This window comes from Balaenoptera borealis (assembly GCF_965194805.1).
Source record: "Balaenoptera borealis genome assembly, chromosome: 6".
Classification (NCBI taxonomy): domain Eukaryota; kingdom Metazoa; phylum Chordata; class Mammalia; order Artiodactyla; family Balaenopteridae; genus Balaenoptera; species Balaenoptera borealis.
Genome location: NC_138863.1, coordinates 82340888 through 82362635, shown reverse-complemented (window position 1 = coordinate 82362635; position 21748 = coordinate 82340888). Strand labels below are relative to the sequence as shown.

Below are 21748 nucleotides of genomic sequence, written 5' to 3'. Positions count from 1 at the left end.
AATGGGAGAGACTTAAGCATGTTTAACTGCTAAGGGTAATAGAGAGACTGAACAAATTAGTAACAGAAATGATAAACAGGTAAGAGGAGTGAGACTAAAAAACCAGAGCACGGAAAGAAATACCTTTCCATACTAAGAGGAAGGAAGAAGAAATGTTGGAAATCTATGAATAGTGGTAGCAATAGCATTGGTGGTAGAAAATTGAGGGAGCTGAGTTCTCATCTCATCTAAGGGCAGTGATTTTTTTTTTTTTTTCCTATTAACCAGCACTTTATATGCTCTGCTGGGAGTGAGGGAAGAGCTGGTAAGGACAGAGTTTTTAGAGAAGTGATGAATGTTTGCAACAATCACTAGGGAGGTTGAGAGAGCTAAAGAGGAAAAGCTAATAGGATTACCAGGCATCATTGAGGCCCAAACTGAGGGTGCTTGCCAAGGATTTATGGTGGCCACTAGCTGTAGAGTTTTATATTTTCTAATTTTTCTGTTGAAGCACTCAGGAACCCAGATACAATGGAAGGACAGTGGGGCAGGGGAATTGAATATATTGACAGGGGAGTGGCTTAAGTGATGTACAATGCAATAAAAACAGAGTAGGGAAAGCAGTAAAGAGAAAGAACAAAAGGTAGAAAGTAGCCAATGAAATGGTCTTCAATTTTTTAACACATACCACTGATGTATATATGTATTTATAAAATATATGTATTTACCTGTATGCTCATATACTTTATATAAAGCTTATTAAAAATATATTAAATTACATAAGTATAATAAAATCTACTTTGTATAACCTGCAACCTACTTTATATGTTCTGCAAAAATATAAACTATAAAAATATAAAATATAAATAATGAAAGATTAAAAAGTTCTAAGACTGTCTTCCTGTACTCTACAGGATTGTCTTACACTTGTCTTACACTTGTCTTACAAGTGTATTGTAAGATACTTGTCTTACAATTGTCTTACAGTTCCTACTTTGGAGATGACTTGCCTTGAGAATGTATATATATTGGGTTGTAATTAGAAGAGAATGCTGGGATGTTGGGAGGTCATGGTCAGAGAGTAGAATGTCTAAATTTATTATTTTGAGGGTAGAGCAGTAATGACATCTGGGGCATGTCCATGGAAAAAAATGGTTGATTGAATCACTAAGAAAAATCAAGAAATGGAAGATAAGTATGGGGTTATTAATGTAGCATATTGTGGTTACTCTGGTTGATTGCAACTTTGGGGTAAAAATAAAAGCCTATGAGCCAGGTGCAAGGGGATTAAAAAATGAAAGAAGTTTTTGAAGAGGAAGTTACCTAGTAGGTGACAACGAGGAAGAGGGATAAATATACAAGCCTGCAAAAAGCATAGACTTGTACTCCGTGAGAGACTTTTTGTATACACTACAGTATACAGTAGACAATGAATGCTGAAAGATATTCCTAACTCAAAAGTAATTCTTTACTGGGTAATTTGTTTAAGGAAACAAGTCCCTCATCTCCTGTTGATAATCCCTGGGGAGGGATAAAGTGATTTGTACTCTAGAGTTAATTGTTACAATTAAATCAATACTTAGTTTAAATCAGTACTAAGGAATGGAAGCAAAAACTTCCAAGAATTGGAGCATAATTTAGGCAGATGTCCTTTTTTTCTCTCCAGAAAATCGGGATCCATCTTACACTTTTATCAATTCATGAATGCGTTTATATGGTAGTTTTTATAATAATATTATTTCATGTAGATTGATGTTTAGATTAATGAAAAGAAAAAAATGTATGAAATCAGTACTGTCTTGAAAACTGCCAGGTGTATGATCCTAAGTATGGGGCATTTTTAATGGCAGACCTGGATAAATTAGGACATTTTGAATTTCTGGAGGTTATCATGAGGGTCTACAAACCAAGGTAACATGAGGAAATGAAAGCGTATGCCAGGAGAGAAAGGTAAGACAAACTGAGGGAGAACTGAGTCTGATTTGCAGAATTTTCTGAAACCAGAATGGAGACTGTTTTGTCTCTGAAATTCATCAGACCCAATGACTTTAGCTGCTAACTTCATTGTGTCTTTGTTCATTCCTGTCTAACCTACTGCAATTTCTGAATATCTACTTTCTCCAGCTTTCCAAGGTCTTGCCTTTCAGTCCTTTATAGCAGGGTAGAGGTAGAGAGAAGCATTCATTCATTCATATACTCATTTATCAAAATGATTTTGATCATCATCAAAATTGATCATCCATCACTACTTGATGCTGGGTATGCAGTAGTAAATAAGAAAGTTCTTACCCTCAAGGAGCTTACAGGCTAGTAGGATGGAGGGATAAATAACTGGAATATAGTGTGATAAATTCACTATAATCTAATAGAAGGGGCACCTAAATCCATTCCTTAGCAGTCAGATGAGTCTTCTGGGAGAATGTGACATTTCATGTAAGACCTAAGACCTTTGAGGAGAGTAGGAATTTACCAAGTGAAGATCAGAGTGAGTGTTGGGTCACAGGGGAGGATGAATGTTCAGGCTGAGGGAATAGAATAGAATGTCCCTAAGGCAAGAGAAAGCAAGAGCCATATATTGACTGGGAAAATTGGATCAGATGTTAACCGCCCCTGTCTTCCCCATCTCCATCATTAGAGATATACTCAGATTTTCATACAAGTACAAACCTCTACACATAGGCCTCAAATGCCAGAGTCTCAACCTTGCATGTATGGAAGTACCTTATTCCAGTTATCTAATGGTGCATAACAAATTACCCAAAATTAATGGGATAGAACATACATTTATTATACTCACAGATTCTGGGTCAGGATTTCAGACAGGGCATAGTGGGGATGGTTTGTCTCAGTTCCATGATGTTTGGGGGCCAGCTTGAGGATTGGAAGTCTGTGAGAACTAAAGTCATCTGCGTCATTGTTCATTCAACTTTTTAGCAATTAATTTCAGATGTTGGCTTGGGGAATTAATTCTTCTCTAAAAGGACTACTTTGTATGGTCTCCTCATGGGCTAGTTTGAGTTTCCTCATAGCATGGGGACCAGGACCCAAAAGCAAGTGTCTCAAGAAGAAGAAAATTAGGTGGAAGTTTTATATACTTTTTATGATCTAACCTCAGGTGACCTAATCATCTTTACCATATTCTACTTGTTAGAACAGTCATGGGCTCATGTTGAAGGGAAGGGAAAATACCACCTACCTCTCAGTGGGAGGAGTGTCAGTCACATTGTAAGAAGAGAATGTGGGAAAGGATTGATTTATTGATTAGCATCTTTGGAAGGTACAATCTTGCATATTCCTCACTTAAGAATGTTCACAAATAAGATCAAATCTATGTTCCACTGCACCAGTAACAGTCATTAATTTCCCTTTATAGTTCACCTGTCGGTTATTCATCCACGATGTCTTTGACATTACTTTTGAGGTATTTTATAAATGTTAGTAGTTCCATCGTGTCCGATAAGTGCAAAAGCAGAAAAGGCTAGACATGGTTCGAAGAAAAATCAACAAAGTTTTAAAATTAAAACAGAGATAAAACTACAATATAACTAATGCTTGTATGCTGTCACCTTAAACATATAAATAAATGAAATTAAATGCGCATCCTTTCAGAACCTAGAATAAATTTAAGTAAAGGAACTTCAGTACTACTTTACCATCTTTATGCTTGCTAGCTAGGTTAGGAGAATGTTGGGTTTGTTTTTTTAACCTCATTTTATTTCACTATACTGACTACTAGCCTCAGCTATAATATAAACTGAATACTAAACTTTTTAAAAATTGTGTTCTTTCAGTAAAAATAGATGTTAAATTTTAAACTACAACTCATTACATTTCTCTTTGTTTTTCTTTGGTCCTGATTTTCCCATGCGTAGATTTGTGTTATGTGTGTTTTTGTAAGGTATGTGTGTGTACTCACACATGCGTGTATATACATACACAAATATGTTGAACAATCTCTATATACATACATAATACATACCCATAAATGCAAATCAAGCTCTTTGTTGTTTCACTTAGCCTATCTTATCCATTCACAGAATCCTCCAATTTAAAGTGATCCAGGTGGGCCTGAATTAAATTAGAAGGAAAATGTTTAAAAGTCATGTATCTAGTCTTGTTTTCAAGTTTGCTGTTCTAATCCATCCCATCCTCCTTTCTTCTGCCTCAAAAATATTGTAGGAACAAGGTTGATCTGGGCATGAAGTTAAACAGGATATTGCTTTCATCTACTTCAGCCAAATCTCAAAGTCACTGACCTAAGAAAGACCTCCCCATCTACTTTGATAAAAAGCAGAGTTGAAAATGGTAATGTCCACTATTTTTTGCTAGTTGCTGTACATTTGTTACCTCATTTAATCCTCTGAAGAGTATATGTTATTCTCTTTATTTCAAGAGAAGAAAGCAAAAGGCTAGAAAAAATTAAGTAGCTTGTCTGTTACACAGCTGTGACATAGTAGTGACAGTAAGATTCTAGCCAGATCCGTCTAACTCCAAATGCTGAGTTCTTTCAGTTTAGTATCAGTACCTATAGTTTTTCGGTAATATTTCTCAGCTGAATATTTTGATTTTGATGTAACATTTATGTGAGTGATCAGAATCGCTTGTTTTATTCAGCTAGCTGAATATATAAACCTGGATTGTTTGTATAAGGCATTTACAAAGCAGAAGACTTATGAGAACAGAACATTGGCCCTACTAGGAGCTCACAGTCTGTTCATTGGCAAATCAAAGAAATTTTAAAGGCAGACAAAAGAAACTATGAAAAGCATAATTTATTATGTTGTATAAGACTAGAACATTCCTACTCACCAAGAGAAGATAGATGGGAAAAATTTAATCAGAATATAAGTTCCTGTAAGAAAATACAGCATTCTGTGAGAAATCAGACTGTTGCCTTAGAATAAATTCCTCATATATCCATGTAAGCAGCATGAAGAAAATAAAATGTACATTATCAACTTTTTCTTTACTGTACCAAAGCCAAACACAGCCCCAGGTGTGTTGCTACTTACTACTTGATCTTTCTATTATTTTGCTTTCCATCAGTGACTTTTTTCCTCTTCAGAGTAACAGCTATCCCTAATGGTAGAGTGCATTTCTTACAGAGATCAAAATTAATGTAATTGAAAACATTATGGCCTTGAAAATACTTTAATATTTAATTTAGTGGTTCATGGGTAAATGTTACTGGAGTCATAGAAAAGTTAAGATAGAAGTAGTGGTATAAGAAACAATCCCCAAAGCCAGTCAGTCCTAGAAGAAGAGCCCAGGATAGTGGCCTTAGTTCAGGGAACCTTTTCAGGAAAACACACAACCTGTTGACGTTCTGATACATGCTGCATACTAAGGTGGCAAGTTAGTACATGGAATAGTTTGGAAAGGTAGCCTCAGAATTCAGTGAAGTGCCCTTTCTTTGTTCTGGACCAGAGATACGCCCAGCTTTCCCATCCCGTCATACATCCCTTGGCTTCTTATAATTTCTAGCTATGCCAGTGCATGGAAAACTGAAACAAGATGGGCATGATTTTTTTTTTTTTAATTTCACTGTATTTTAGTCAAACATGGATGTCTAAAGTTTGATTTCAAAATAAATTTAAGGTATATTGCCAGAGTTAGGAGAATAATTTAAACACATTATATAACTCACATTATTAAAGCTCATTTTTAGCATTATCCAATAGTAAATTTAAAATCCTGTTCTTTATGAAATAATTTTTGTGACAGGTGCCATGCTTGACCAGTGTAATATAACATATTAATGCATGATGAGGTTGTAAGAGGGGGTATGAGGAGCTGTGACAGCAGTGGCCCGAGTTCCCTCCTCCTGGAATGGCCAGCCGTCTCCCCCTAGCTAACTCTAATTTCTTCTCTCATATACAGCTTAGAAGTCATCCCTTCTGCGGACATTCTCCGATCTTTTCATTTTGCATTAGGTGTACCTCCTCTGTGAACATCTGTAGTATCCTGTGCATACTCAGGTACTTCTCTTTATATATCTCTCTCTCCTTCACTGGACTGTAAAATTGTTGTGAGCTTCAGTGTTTTTCATCTTTGTATCCTCAACATCTAAACTTGTGCCTCATACCTGGTAGGCACTAACATCTTTGTTGAATGAAGGCATACATGAAAAGGTGAATATGAATAGATTTATAGGTATTTTATGAAGCATACATTCATAGAAGGTTATGTTTCACAAGGAAAAAGCATTAACTCATTACCCATGAAACATTGTCTTGTTATGCTTCTTCATCCCATTCTGCAATATTTTGTTTCTTTGGATCTTTAACCTATTGCACTAAACAAAAAATAGTTACTACTTAAATTACATTTTGTAACTTTGTCAGTAAGTTTTTAACACACAATATTGACTATTTGAAAAGGTTACTCTAAATTTTTTCAGCATTTTTAATTTGCAGTTGTATTATTTTGTGGCCAGTTTTCCTCCCAAAGAATGTATCATTAGGTATTTAGTGGATGCAGTAGCAAAATAAGATTTGCCTTCTGGAGAAAATTTGACTTTGTGGAAGATTCTTTGGAATGTGTCTATTTTTAAAGTTATGGGCTTTCTGATTTTAATCTAAAATTGGGTGAATAATATTTATAGTTTTTGTAACACCTTAGAGTTCACAGATTGCCTTATGTACTTTTTTATATAATCTTCAAATTAAATTGCTTGTGAGATAGTATAATACTTGTGAGATAATATGGGATATCATAAATAAGTAAACGAAGAATCATAGAGGTTAGATAACACCTTTGATTGTACAGCTGAATCTGGAATTTTATTTGTGGGGAGATTTTTACTGTTGATTCAATTTCTTTAGTAGTTATGTTCAGAATTTTCTATTTAATCTTGAATCAGTGGCAGTAAGCTATATTTTTCTAATTTGTTCATTTCATCTGTCTTCAAATGTATTGGCATGAAGCTGTTTTAATATGCTCTTATTATTTTAATGTCTGCAGCATCTGTAGTTATGTAGTTTCTGACATTAGCTATTTCTGCATGCCTGCCTTCCTCCTTCTCTTCCTCGCTTCCTCCCTCCCTCCCTTTTTTTCTTCCTTTCTTCCTTACAACTTTTTGCTGAATCTATCCAGAGGTTTGAAGTTTTAACGCTTTTCAGAAAGTCAGCTTTTAGCTTTCCCGTCACCTCTATTTTATCTTTTTTTTCTATTTCATTAATTTCTGGTTTTTTATTTTAATTATTTCTTGTCCTTCGCTTTTTTCAACTCCTGTTTTTTTCTTTTTTTTAAAAGTTTATTGTGTTTCTTTTATAAAGCCTGTTTTATTGGATTCTCAGGTCACTAATTTTCGTCCTTTTCCGTAGTAGGCATTTAAGGTTATAGAATTCTCTTCAATTATTGATTTTCATATATACCACAGGTTTTCATATTAGGTTGTCACTTAGTTCTGAATATTTAGTTCCAATTTCCATTTCGAGTTATTTAGAAGTGTGCTGCTTATTTTCAAAACAATTGAATTATTTCTACTTATCCTTTTGTTATTAAATTCTATCTTAATCTCATTGTTGTTAAAGAATGTGGTTTGTATACTATCAATTATTTAATTTGCTGAGCCTTATTTTTGTGGCCTAGTTTGTGATCAGCTTTTGAAATGTTCTATTTTGGAAATGTACTTGAAAATAATGTGTATTTTACAACTCTGGGTATCATTTTATACATATATCCATTAGATAAGGGTAACTGTTCAAATCTTTTATGTTCTTATGATGTTGTCTTCTTGACCTTTCAGTTACTAAGCTAAACTATAAATCTCCCATTTTACATTGTTTAGTTTTCCTTGTCAAGTTTTGCTTTATTATTTTGAGATCGTTAGCTGTGTACAACTTTGTTAAACTTTTTATCATTTAACAATGCTCCTCTTTATTTCTAGTAATGCTTTTTTCCTTATATTAATATAATTTTGATATTTGTATTAATATCTTTTTCCATTTTGTACTTTTATGTTATGGATGTATCTTTTGAAAAGAGAACAATATAGCTAAATTTTTTAAAATCCAATCTGACAATTTTTATCTTTTAACTAGACTATACAGCCCATTTACGTTTATTGTAATTACTGATGTATTGGGGTTTATTTCTGCCATTTAATTTAGTATATTTATTTTCCCATCATTTCTTTGTTTCTCTTTCTTTCTTTCTTTTATTGACTTCTTTGTGCATTCTTCATTATTTTTTTCTCATTCATTTTTTTTCCTGCTGGTTTGGAGGTTATACTTGCTTACCCTAGAAATGTTATCATATATACTGTTTAAATTATATACATACCTTTACTCTCTACCCAAACAAAAAGACCTTAGAAGAGAATATTTTAACTCTGCTTACCTTTTCCCAATTTATATATTTTTGTTTATGTTTTTAATTCTGTAAGAAATAAATATCATATTTTATAATGTTAATATTGTTTATTTATATTTACCACTTTTTTCACCTCATCATTCCTTAGGCATTTCAGAACTTTTGATTGAAAATAAATTCAGTGAGGACATGAGAGTGATAAACCCTCTCAGTCTTTATCTCTAAATGACCTTATTTCACTCCATTGTTAGAAGAATTTTACTGGGTATAGAATTCTAGGTTACTAGGTTAATTTCTTTTAGCCCATTAAAGTTATTATTTCACTGTCTTGTGGATTCTATTTCTTTCAAAAGTTGAACTATTGGTTTGTCAGTCCTTTGAATGTAGTTTATCTTTTTTCTCTGTTTGCTTTTGATATCTTTTCTTTTTCTTGTATTAACAGTTTCACTCTTCCAATATAGCCCCTACCTCTTTCTGTCTTTGCTAGAGCTCTAATTCAGATGTACATGAGATCTTTTTGCAATATTTTCCATGCCTCTTTATGTCTCAGGATTACATTTGACATAATTTATTCATTTCTCTATTACAGTTCTCTAATTCTCATTTCAACTATATTGAAGTTACTGTTTAACCTATTGATTGACTTCTTTTGCTTTGATTATCATACTTTGCATTTTTAAAAATTCTCTTTTCTCCTTTTTCAGAATTCATTTTCTTTTCTTATATTGTTAAACTTTTTACTGCTTGAAACATATTAAACATATTTATTGTATGTGCAGTAATTCTAATACCTGGCAACTTCTTAGGAGGGATTCTGCCATATGTTGTTGTTTATTTGTTTTACATATGATGCCTTGTTTTTTAATATATTTAAATGATTTTTTAAATCTTAAGCTACTCATTTTTCTTTGAATTTTACATGTGAAAGTATTTTGATACCTGTGTTTCAAGGTGTACATTCGTTTCTATCAGATGCCTGACAGTATTAGTGTGATACTATTAATATAGGACCACTTTAAAATCTTGGCTTGAGATTTTGTGGAGCAAAAGAGTAGTGAGACTTCAGACTGCAGACTTCAGTGAGGGTTAGCTCATGGTTACAAATTATCAGCGAGGACTTATTTTTCCCATCCATCCAGCGTCAAAGTTCTGTATAGGCAATTTCCCTTACATTTCCTCTTAGGGAAGGAAGCAAGAGGGTGGGGGTGGTATGGCATAATGCTTAAGAGCATTGTGCCTAGACCCAGACCATCTGAATTTGCATTTTGGCTCTACTGCTAACCTTGAACAAATTACTTAACCTTTCTGTTCTTCAGTGTCTTGATCTCTAAGATAAAGATTATAATGGTGCCCTTTTTATGGGTTTTCTGAGGATAAAATGAGTTAATATCTTTGAAGCACTTAGAACACAGTAAGTTCTATAAGTGTTTCCTATTATTATCATGATCATCATTATTGTGTCTAACTAACTCTTATACTAAGTGAGTAGTGCTCTGTGGCCCCAGCACTCTTAGGGGGGTCTGCTGTTAGACATCCTACCTTTTGAGGCCTCAAAAATTAATACTCAACTTCAGCTGATTCAGCAAATATTCTTAAGACAAAAGACAATTCAAGTGCTTACCTTACTACTCTGAATACCAGTCTTCACTTAGTCTTGTCCCCAGAATTCCTTACTTTTTTTCTTACCTCGTGGGATCATTTAAGAAGTATTTTTTATATTTCTTATTTTATTTTAGTTGTTTTCAGGTGATACTCGTGTTACAGGATATAGAAGTCCGTTATACAGCTTGTAAATGGCAAAGCCAAGACTAAAGTCCCAAACTGACTCTGAGCATGGTGCTTCAAGAAATTTGGACAACGGACATACACAGACATGAATGTTTCAAATATTTAAAATCATTAGTAATCCAAGAAATACTGATAGAAGTAACTATACAGTACCACTTTTCTTATCAAATTAGAAAAGTAAAGAAGAAAAGAAAGGAAGAAGGAAGGAAACAGAATTTGAAACCCCAAATTAACAAGCATTCAAAAATCCAGAAACTTTCTTATCTCTTATTGGCAAAGATGTTAATTGCTACAACTCTTGTGCAGAGCAATTTGGCAGTGTATATCCAAGTTAAAAGATTTATATTTATGACACATAAATTTCGCTTCTACGAATTTATAAAAACAATTAAAGGTATGTATAGAGATTTAGCCATAAGAGTGGACATTACATCACTTTACAGAAAATTAAAATATTGGAAACAAACATTTACCTCACAATAAGAGAATGGGTTGAGTTGAGTGTGAAACATCCATATAATGAAATGCTAAATGCAATTTTAAAAGATTTCTTTGAATGCCATCCAAAGAAGTTTGTGGTAATTTGTTGAGGGGAAACAGAGATGGTTGCAAGTTAAAATATACAATCTAATTTTTTTAAAAAATGGTGTGTATATATATAATCATAATCCATCACAAAAGTTAAAAGTAATAGCTCTTGGGCATGAGGTTTGGGGTGATTTTTAACACATTTTCTTTTTACTTATTTGTAGTTTCTACAGTGATCTGAACACTATTAAAAATAGATAACATGCCGTTAAATAAATTCTTAAATAAGAATCATAATTCAAGATGCCAGTACTCTAATAAAACTATTTATATTTTTGTATATAGACTTTTCAATTCTAATGCTTAGGTATATATATTTTTATGTAGTTAAAATTATTCTGTACATATATTTTATAATCTGACATTTTCTTTGACAATTTATCATTATTTTTCCATGTTTCTACATAGCTTTGCAGTGATCGATTTGATGACCACATCATATTGATATTCTGTTTATTTAATTACTAAGATTTAATATATTTTCTACAATTCTTTAAATATTTACTTTTTTAGCATTTATCTATTATGGCTAGCACTTCAATTAAATAATACAAATGATAGCTCTGAAAATAATGGTAACAAATTATCAAATACCTTTTTGGTGTTTCATAAAAGTTATATATAATTCTTAGAACAATTCTATGAGTTAGGCATTATTATTCTCTTATTAAAATGAAGCTAAATAACCCATTGATTACAAAGCTAGTGAGAGGTTGAGCTAGAGTTCAATCCAGGTTTGTCTGATTGTATGTCTGATTTATCTAAGCTTTTTCCATTAGAGTTTGTAAAATTGTGTTCCGTAATCGTTAACAGGAAATATTATCAGGGATGAAAAATAGTTTTAATTCAGTTTCCTGAATCCCATATCTATTTTAGAGTTTTTGAGACCATTATCTTTTAGTTTCTAGTATTGTTGTTAAAAGACCAGTAACTTTTCAGAGTCTCATCGTAGGCACAGGAGTTCTCCCTGCCCAGTCTCTGGAATCTTTTAGAACCTTCTCTTTTTCCTCAGTGCTTTCTACTCTCTTAATGATTCACCTTGTTGTTTGCTCAGTTTTCATCCTTTGACCTGGGTATTCCATTTGCAGATTTTCAGTTTTCATCCTTTGACCTGGGTATTCCATTTGCAGATTTTCTTTTTTTATAGCTTCTGATTCTTGCTTCCTGGATACAATATAGTTTCTTATTTCTGTGAGGTTTTTAAATACATTTTTTGAAGTTTCTTCTGTTCCCTGAATGTATGTTTCTCCACGTTCAGTTTTTCTGTTTATATGGTTTGAATTCCTATCTCTGTGTACTATGAGCAGAGTTTGTTGATTGGAGAGCTTCACTGAGATTTGAATGCATGATGAACTGATCTCTTTGTTGGGAGGTCACCAAATGTCAGTATCTGCAGGTATTTACTCTTAGGCAGTTCAGATTACACAGAGAGGAATTTTCCAGTATCTTGTCTGTGGAGGAAAACCCTGGATGCCAGCATTCTGGGAGGCAATCAATGGAAAGGGAGGAAAGGGAGTGGTGTAATAAACCTTTATTTAATCCCAGTTGTTACATAAGACAAATTATTCCACTCTCATCTCTTCTTGGTGACTCATAATCTAAAGCCTCTTGGTTCAAACGTTTACAGAATAAAACTTCAGTCAACTATTTAAGTAGTCACCTGGCTCCAGAGTAGGGAAGATCAGTTTGGCATCCTCTTTTAAAAAATTGTGAACAAATCTTTCCATTTAAAGCCCTACCTTATTATACCCTTCTATCCAGAAATACAATTCCTTAGCTTTTCTGAAGTTCTGCGATAGAACTGCCTTCTCTCTCTCTCTCTTCCCCTCCTTTCCTCCCCTGCTTCCTGCCTACCTCCTTCTCTTTCTCCCTTACCTTTCTCACCCTTTGGGTTATTTTTAATCAATTCAGTTTCCAGTTTCAAAAAGTATATTGATACCTTCTATCTGTTTTGTCTCCTTTCTTTTTTTTTTCTTATAGTATTGTAATTTAAAATGTATATATACATTTACTATCATTTAAATGGTGTTTCAGGAAGGAGTAGAAAGGATCATATGTTTAATCCACTATGTTTAACTAAAAAACTCATTTTATAATATTATGGCCACCCATTCAAGAATATGTCTCCATTTATTTGTCATAGTTTAAATATACTAATTAAGTTTAATGGTTGTCTTCATAGAGATTAAATGCAGCTCTTATTAAATTACATTCTAAATAATGCAGTTTTTCCTCGTTATTTGGAATGAAGTCTCTTCTTCCTTTCTATTTTCTACCTAGTTGTAACTTGATGATACTACTTTAGCATGTTTAACTTCCATCTGGAAAAATTACTACTCATTAATTCTATAATTTCTGCACTGATTCTTTTAGATTTCATAGCATACATTTCATCAAAATAATATCTTGCCTCTTCCTATGTTATATTAATTCCTTATGTTTCTTTTTCTGTTGTTTTACATATGTAAAATATATTCAAAACCACTTTGAATAATATTGGTAATAATTAATATCCTTATTTTTATTCCTGAGTTTGGAGGGAGTACTTCTAGTAGAGTTCTATTTGATATAATATTGACTTTTGTTTTGAAATGTCATTATTTTTAATTGTATTTTGGAACAGGCTCAAAAACTGAAGAGACATGTCCAAAGGACATAGGAGCTAGCTTTAAGGGGGCTCCCTCTGAACATATTTGAGACAATTATGTCCCAAATCAAAAAAATAATGATAGAAATGGATTATAACACACTGAATTAAAAACAGTAATCCGTAAGTCCACACTGATACATAAAAGAAATTAGAGAGAAGAACGGATGAAGGGAAAGTGCCTTTTTACAGAATGCCAGCTAACAAATGTAGAAAGGATAAAAGAAATGGAAAATCACTTTTCTTTACAATGATTGTAATAATTGGTTAAGGCAGCAGTCACCAGTTGATGCTAAAATTATTGGGTAAAAAGACTGCTTGGAAACAGGATATTCACATGGTCTCCAAGTATCACCTCACAGATCACTTATTAATTAGAATATTACCTATAAAATGGAGAAATCTGGCAGCTACCATCTTAACCATACGATTAAACTTCAAAACACCAATAAAGGACAGTGTGGCATCATGTGCCTCCTAATATGTTGCACCTCAGAAGGAAAAGATGCACCTTTGTTATAGTCCTGCCAATAATGTTTAACCTAAATCTATTCATGAGGAATTAACCAGACAGATTCAAATCGAGAAATAGTCTGAGAAACAAGTGATCTAGACTTCCAAAATGTCAGTGATGTGAAAAACTAGACAAGATTGGAGAATTGCTCTAGATGAAAGGAGAATGAAGATTGATTGGATCATAATTTGAAAAAGAAAAAAAACAACAACAGTAAAACCAACAAAAGGCAAATGACTTGGGAGACAAATGGTAAAATGGAAATATGGATTATAAATTATATCACATTATCAATGTAAAATGTCCTGAATGTGATAATTATATTATCACAGTTGTGTGGAGAGTATCATTATTCTTGGGTGATACATACTGAAGAGTATACATCAATCAAGTGCTGCAGTGTGTACAAGTAACTCTCAAATAGTTCAGCAAAAAAAAAGTGTATGTATAGATACAGATATGCAGACACACAAGCACATACCCATAAAGGGGGGAGGGCAAATGTGGCAAGTGGTTAAAAATATGTTAAACTAGGTGAAAGTTATTAGGTGTTCTCTGGAGGTACTATTATTGGAACTTTCCTTAAGTTTGCAAGTTTTCAGAGAAGTTAGAAAAGTGAAATATATTTTTGTAACTTTGATGTATAGTGTCACAGAATTTAAATTTAGCTATTCTATATCTACAACTATATCTCTTTAGTAGTAAAAGAGATAACAATTTGTTTCTCTAACAATTTCTTTTAATTCATTTTTTTTCAGCCTATATAAGAAATTATGTGTGTGTGTGTGAGTATGTGTACACATACTCATTTGTGAGAACCTTTAATGTCTCTACTGAAATCCTGTTCTCCAAGGAATCTCCTCAGCATGTATATTTTTTATTGGAGGTTCTGCTCTGTCATAAATATCCTGAACTAAAATGCTCTTTCTTTCTTTAAAAAACTATACTATTTATTAGCTTCTCTTGAATTGTTTTTCTTAACTGGCCTAGCAAACCTTTGCACCAAATACTTTCTACTGGGTGCAAAATAAATGTCTTTATGAATTTTTCACACATTTCAAAATAAAAAAAGCATGAGGAATTATCACATGAGCCTCTTTGTAGTTCGTGGTCTCTAATACTTAATAAAAAGAGTCTAAAGTGCTATTTCTTCTCTTAAAAATTTACAATTTTTAAATGCTTATCATTGAGTCATTATCTACTTTGCCACCCAATTATACTGATTTGTATTTAAATCTAATCCCCATGATAATTCTGTTTATGGCTTGTCCGTCTCATTTTGTCTATTATTATAGTGCTGAACTTGAAATTTTAGAAAATCTTTCAGTTAGACTCAGAAATCCTTGGAGGCCCAGTTCTGCCTCTGACTAGCTCTAAAATTCAGGTATCTGTTTGGTAATCTAAAAGTTTTATTAGACCAGATATGTAGAAAACAACACCAATATTACTTCTACTCTAGCATACAATGAGTTGAACCCTCTATTTTATGGCATCTGCAGCTGTGCATTTTCAAACCATAGCTAAAAATCTTGCTGGTTTTATCATGTTCTCTCCATCTGTAATACCTCAGGTGAGGTTGGGGTTGGTTGAGAAATAGGTGGTATGACTTTAGAGCGTCTTCTTACTTCTCATAATAATTCTTTCAATGATTGATGCTTCCCTTTTGCACATAAAGTTTAACTCTTAAAAAATAGGTACATTGTATTTCATCTGCTGGGAATATTACCTTGTGGAAAACTTTCTGATTTATAGTAACTAGTCTCAAACTTGTACTATTGATATTTTGGGCATTTATTGTTAACAGCTTCTAATCTCTAATTAAAATGTTGTTGACATCCCCAGTTTTGTTAGAGGATAGAGGAGCTTAAAATGACATGCGTGGAGAACCCATTCACTACTTTCCGTGTTGCAGTGGAATATGAGTAGCCTAAGTACACCTTATTCTGTTGTGACAGCCAATTTTTAGCATGGAAGAGGCTGCTAGAAAGAGTAGGACAAGATGGTGAACTGGATTGATAAACGATCATCACTTTGCTTTTGTACCCCATTTTTCTCCTCTTTATGAATAATCTGAAGATGACTATATCCCATATGGTAAATATAACATAGCACACAATTTTGATTCTTTTCAATTTTTTAAACTACTAATTTTGTTATTACAAATGTAATATTTTTCCTTTTAGAAAATATAGAAGAGGAAAATTAAAATCACATGTAATTACACCATCCAGAGATAATCACTTTGGTGCTTACCCTACCAGATCTTTCTCTTTAGGGATTTCTAGTTTTGAAATGAGTTCATGTTTTATATGCCACTTTGTTACTTGAATTTTGTCATTAACAATATACTGTGGACCTCTTTCCAGGTTATTTAATTTTTTCTGCACTATTATTTTATATGGCTGTATAATATCGTGTAGTTGTTCCATGACTTATTTAAACAGCTTCCTGTGATTGATTTAAATTTTTTATTATACTAGTGCTCTGATGACACTGATGAAATAAATCTTTGGTCACAATTTCTTTTGAATGAAAAATCTAGCTATTGCTAGATCAAAGAGGATTGAAATTTTAAAAATTTTGATACATATTGCTCAACTACTTTTTTTAAAAGTACTCTATCCTGAAATAGCTTAATGTAATTTTTAGAGAAAACCAATAAGGAAGGTGGCTGACTTAAATACTATGAGTACTCTAGATAATCTCTTAGCAAGCTATAAAATTGTTGGTTAATTGTTTAGAGGTGAGAATAAGTTAGTTATTACCTGCTGTCTTTAGGAATAATATATCAGAAATTTCCAGTATAAATTGAAGGCAATACCTATGTAACAGCATAAGACATTTTACCAGTATATAAAAGCTATGAGCTTATATAGGAAATGATTTGTTAAATGTAGTTTTCCCTTCTTTTTTTTCCAAAAGGGGGATGTTTTTACTAATTATTCTAAATAATGAAAATAACATGAGATCATACTCTAATTCTGTTTTGCAAGTTGATTTTTAAAAATCTACCAACATATTACTAAAATATTCCCATATTGCTACATAGATTTACCTTACTATTTTTAATTCCTGCGTATTACATGGTATGGTGGATGTGCTATATGTTAGTAAATAAATTCCTTGTTGATAATTATTTAGATTATTTACTTTTTTCTCAATTATAAATAGTGAGTGCACTTATTGTCTTATTATTACATTAAAGTAAATGCACCTGCAGCAGTGACATAGTTACTGGTAGAAAACAGTGATAAAACTCTGCGTTCTGGTATTAGAGCTTGAATCCCAGCCTCCATCATTGACATGCTGTGTAAATTTGGCAAGCTAATTGACCTTACTATAATACTGATCTGAATTTAGAAGACACTTTGTGGAATTGTTGAGAATTCTATAGCCTCTCCTTAATAACGAAATTCATGTAAGGCAGATGCTATGTACCTATTACATCTGGCACATAATAAGTGCTAAAATATCTCTATTGTTATATACATTTTCTTTTTTAGTGAATTTTCTAGTCATTTCTTTTGTTTGTTTTTCTCTTGGATAGTTTCTTTTTTATTAAGTTTGTGGGAGAATTTTTTTATATTAAGAATATTTACTTGTCCCTTTTGTAAGTTATAAATATGTTTTCCCAATTTATCGTATCTACATTTTGGTTTAGTCAAGTGTGTCAGTCTTTTCTTTTATGATTTCTGGTCTTTGTGTCATGCTAAGAAAGGAACTCTCTACTGCAAGGTTATGAAATTATCATCCTGTATTCTATTCTAGAGATCTTTTTATTTTCTACATTTAAGTATTTACCTCTTTTGTATGTGTGTGTGGCTAGTACTGCTCCTTCTCAGCTCCCTTGTATATTCCCCCAAGGGACATATTGGAAATGCTAGGGTCCTTTTTAGGTTATCACCATGATTGAGAAAGGACTACTGGTGGTATTCAGTGGTCAGGAGCCAGGGATGTCTGCCAGACTCCTTTAGTGCACAGAACTTCCCTCAACAAAGAATTCCTGAGTCCTACTTGACTTTGAAATGCCTTGCCTGACCTCTGAATCTTACCATTGCTTTCTGCCAACAACAAACATCTGAAAACTAAACATCTAAGAATTAAAAATCACAGTGGATTTAATTGATTGCTTCTCAGGTTGAGTTTAAAAATAACACCTGAATATGTAGAGAAAATCTGAATTTCATGGACCAGGGGGAGTGTGTAGAATAGTACAACCTTTTTTGTTTTTTTTTTATTATTGATTGCTCCTTTTCCATGGGAGTTTATTCTTGTATTATTGCCATAATACCCCTCAAATGTAACTGAAAACAAAATTAGAAAATTTCAGTCACCTCTCTTGTTTCTTGCATTGTTTCTCTTCATTGGGTGCCATTTGCACAGCTTGTTCACATTGCTTTTCTCTTTTGAGCTGCTGATTTTTCTTTTATATCCAGTAATTTCTATTTGTGTAGCTAGATCTCCATTCATAGTATTGTTGTCTCTTTTGGGCTTCTTCAGCACATGGATAGGTCTGGCTGCAGGGGTTCCCTGGCTGGGAAAGAGTGAATTTTTATTACTGAATATGATCAACTTGTAGAATAGAGGTTCAGTCCTTTTCCATAAATTACAGTGGTCAAATAAGTCATTCCTTGTTATTTTATACCTTTTTATATAATATAGATAAGATAACATAGTTTGAGTTTTTAGCTTTCTGGTAGTGAAAGTTTAAGAATACTACCTAAAAGAGTTGGAAAAAAAAACATAGCTTACAAATAATTTTCCATAAACATCATTCCTCTTACTGTTTTTTTAAGTAATTACCCACAAGAGAAGCTGGAAAAAAAAAAGGCTTTTCTACAGTATGAAAGCATCTTTGGAGATTATGATGAAAAGGTACATGGCTATAGCGTCTACAGTATTTCAATAACAGTGCTTAAATAGATTTCTTATGGCTATTTATTCTCTACTTTTTCAATTAAAAAATGAAGTTTCTGCGAAGGACAAACATTATCCCCATTTTGTTGATGTAGAAATTAAGACACAGAGAATCTAAATAACTTGTTCAAGGTCTCATAGCTAGGAAAAAAAAATAGTCATACAGATTGAATTAAAAATTCATGCTTATAGCATGCTGCATCTTTAGTTAAAAGAGAATTTGGGTTCTGCTCCAGGACACAGGAAAAAACTGTTTGAGACCTGGGAAATCTTTACCATAAAGCATAAAACACCACAAAACATCTTGTCCTGCTTATTACTAAAGTAGGCATTACCATTATTCCACCATACCCCTCAAAGAATGGTCACCACTGAATACCCAGCACGTATCACAGTGCTGAGCACATGATCAGTACTCAGTAAATATTCACAAAAGATGAGTGAACCTATGTAATGTCCCCAGGGACTGATTAAAACAATGGGTGACATAGTCTCATTCTACCAAATAAGTTAGTTTCAAAAATGTGCCCCCAATTACAGGAATGAATTAATTTGCTGTATTAAATTATTGTTATAAATCAATTGTATTTTCGAGAAAAACTATTAAAAGTTAATCATTTTAGCTTTACAGTCATCAATATTAAACCATTATATCTGATAATAGTTTAATAGTAGAACTGTTCTAGCTTGGTGTTGGTCAAAATAGGCAGCACATGACAAAGAAGATTTTAACCTTTTCTCTTTCACAAAGGGGGCATCTCCCCAGGTCACCTAAGGTAGGTTTCACTCACAAGTAATTTATATAAGGTAAAAATAAGATATTTAAGTTATTTTAACAGTTTTATTGAGCTGTAACTTATACCAAATATTGATAATTCACCCACTAAAAGTGTATGATTCAGTGATTTTTAATATATTCACAGAATAGTGCAATAATCAACACAATCAATTTTTAGAGTGTTTTAATTACCCCCCAAAAAACCCATGTACCCATTAGTGGTCACTCCCTATTCTCCCCACCCTCCAGCTCTAAGAAATCACTAATTTACTCGTTTTTTTCCTATGGATTTGCCTATGCTGGACACTTCATACAAACGGAATCATATAATATGTGGTCTTTTGTGCCTTGCTTCTCTCATGTAACATAATGCTTGCCTATGTTACAGTATGTATCCTAATTTCATTCCTTTTCATTGATTAATAGTATTTCAGTATATGGATATAACATTTTGTTTATCCATCTATCAATTGATGGACATTTGGGTTGTCCCCTTTTAGCTACATGATTTACAGATATTTTCTCCCATTCTGTGGGTTGTCTTTTCACTTTCTGGATGGTATTCTTTATAACACAAAAGTTCCTAATATTGGTGAAGTCTAACTTTATTTTTCTTTTATTGCTTGTGTTTTTGGTGTCGTATCTAAAGAAGGCTTTGCCTGTCCCAAGGTCGCAAACACTTATTCCTATCTTTTCTTTTAAAGTTTTATAATATATCTCTTACAGCAAACTGTGTGACCCATTTAGAGTTAATGTTTGTGTATGATATATGGAAGTGGTCCACTTTTTTCTTGTTCATATGGATATTTGATTGCACCCAGCATCGTTTGTTGAAAAGACTATTATTTCCCCATTGAATGGTCTTAGAATCCTTGTCAAAAACCAGTTGACCGTAAATGTAAGGGTTTATTTCTTGACTCTTAGATCTGTTCCATTGATCTACACCTGTATTCTTGTGCCATTATCCCATTGTTTTCATTATGTGAAGTGTGGGTTCTCTACTTTGTTATTCTTTTTCAAGATTATTTTGGTTATTCTTGCATTTCCATGTGAAATGCAAGAATAACCAAATCAGCTTGTCAGTTCTGCAGAATTTGATAGATCTTTTTATAGTGATTGCATTTATAATGTAGACAATTTCAGGAATATTACTGTTACTGTCTTAATAATGGTAAGTCTTCTGATTCAGAAGTGTGCCATATTCTTCAACTTATTTAGGTTTTCTTTAATATCTTAATATTTTATAGTTTTAAAATTTTAAAGCTTAAGTCTTATACTTTTTAGAAGTTTATTTCTAAGTATTTTCTTTTCAGGCTCTTGTAAATAGAATTGTTTTCTTAATTTCATTTTCAGATTATTCATTGCTAGTGTATTGATGTACAGCTGACTTTCGTATATTGATCTTTTATCCTGGTGTCTTACTGACCTCACTTATTCTAGTAGTTTCTATGGTGGATTCCTTAGGATTTTCTACATATAAAAAAAATCATGTCCTCTTTAAATAAAGATCAGTTTACTTTTTCCTTTGAAATCTGGCTGTCCTTTCTCTTTTTTTTTTTTTCTCCTTTTTCTTGCCTAATTGCCCTAGCAGAAACTCTAGTACCATATTGTATACAAGGGTCAAAAGACTTGTTCCTGATTTGGAGAGAAAGCATGCAGTCTCTCATCATTAAGTATGATGATAGCTGTGGGTTTTTTATAGATGCCCTGTATCAAGTTGAGGCAGTTCCCTTCTGTTTCTGGTTTGTTTGGGGCAGTGTTTAAATTGTTGAATTAAAAATACTCAGTACTCCATTTTTACATTGGATTTATTTAACATTTTGTATTTTAGAATTTATATCATATAAAGACTGCAGTAACTAAAATATCCTTCAGTTATATTATCAGCTCTTCTACTTTTTATTAAACAGTGCTTCTTCTTTCCAGTTGTGTGAACTTGAGCAACTTTAACTTCTGTGCACCTGAGTTTCCTCATCTGTAAAACTGGGTTTGACTGATTTCATTACCTACCTTATAGAGCTTTTTAAAGACTAGACTATTTACAAGTAAAGCATTTAGGATAGCTGATGTCCCCATTGTAAGCAATAATATATCTCAGTTCTTATTAAAGATATGCATAGTTAATGCCTGAATTAATCCCAATATATTTTTTCACATGTACAGCTTGTTTAGAAGAGATTTCTTTAAGAAAATAACATTTCTTTCAGAGCTTTATTTCAAT

General features: G+C 32.7%; 1 protein-coding gene across 25 annotated transcripts in view; it reads left to right on the top strand.

Annotated features, from left to right (window-relative positions):
• Positions 1 to 21748, top strand: part of MBD5 (methyl-CpG binding domain protein 5) — a 412237-nt gene that overhangs the window by 64159 nt on the left and 326330 nt on the right. For 19 of the 25 annotated variants that reach the window (XM_082397223.1, XM_082397232.1, XM_082397233.1 and 16 more), the window contains 2 exons: positions 4159 to 4284; positions 5860 to 5957. The exons of 4 other annotated variants lie outside the window; for them this stretch is intronic. The gene's annotated coding sequence lies outside the window, so the exon portion shown is untranslated. The remainder of the gene's footprint in view (positions 1 to 4158; positions 4285 to 5859; positions 5958 to 21748) is intronic. 2 more of the 25 variants (XM_082397215.1, XM_082397213.1) reach the window with 1 other exon arrangement.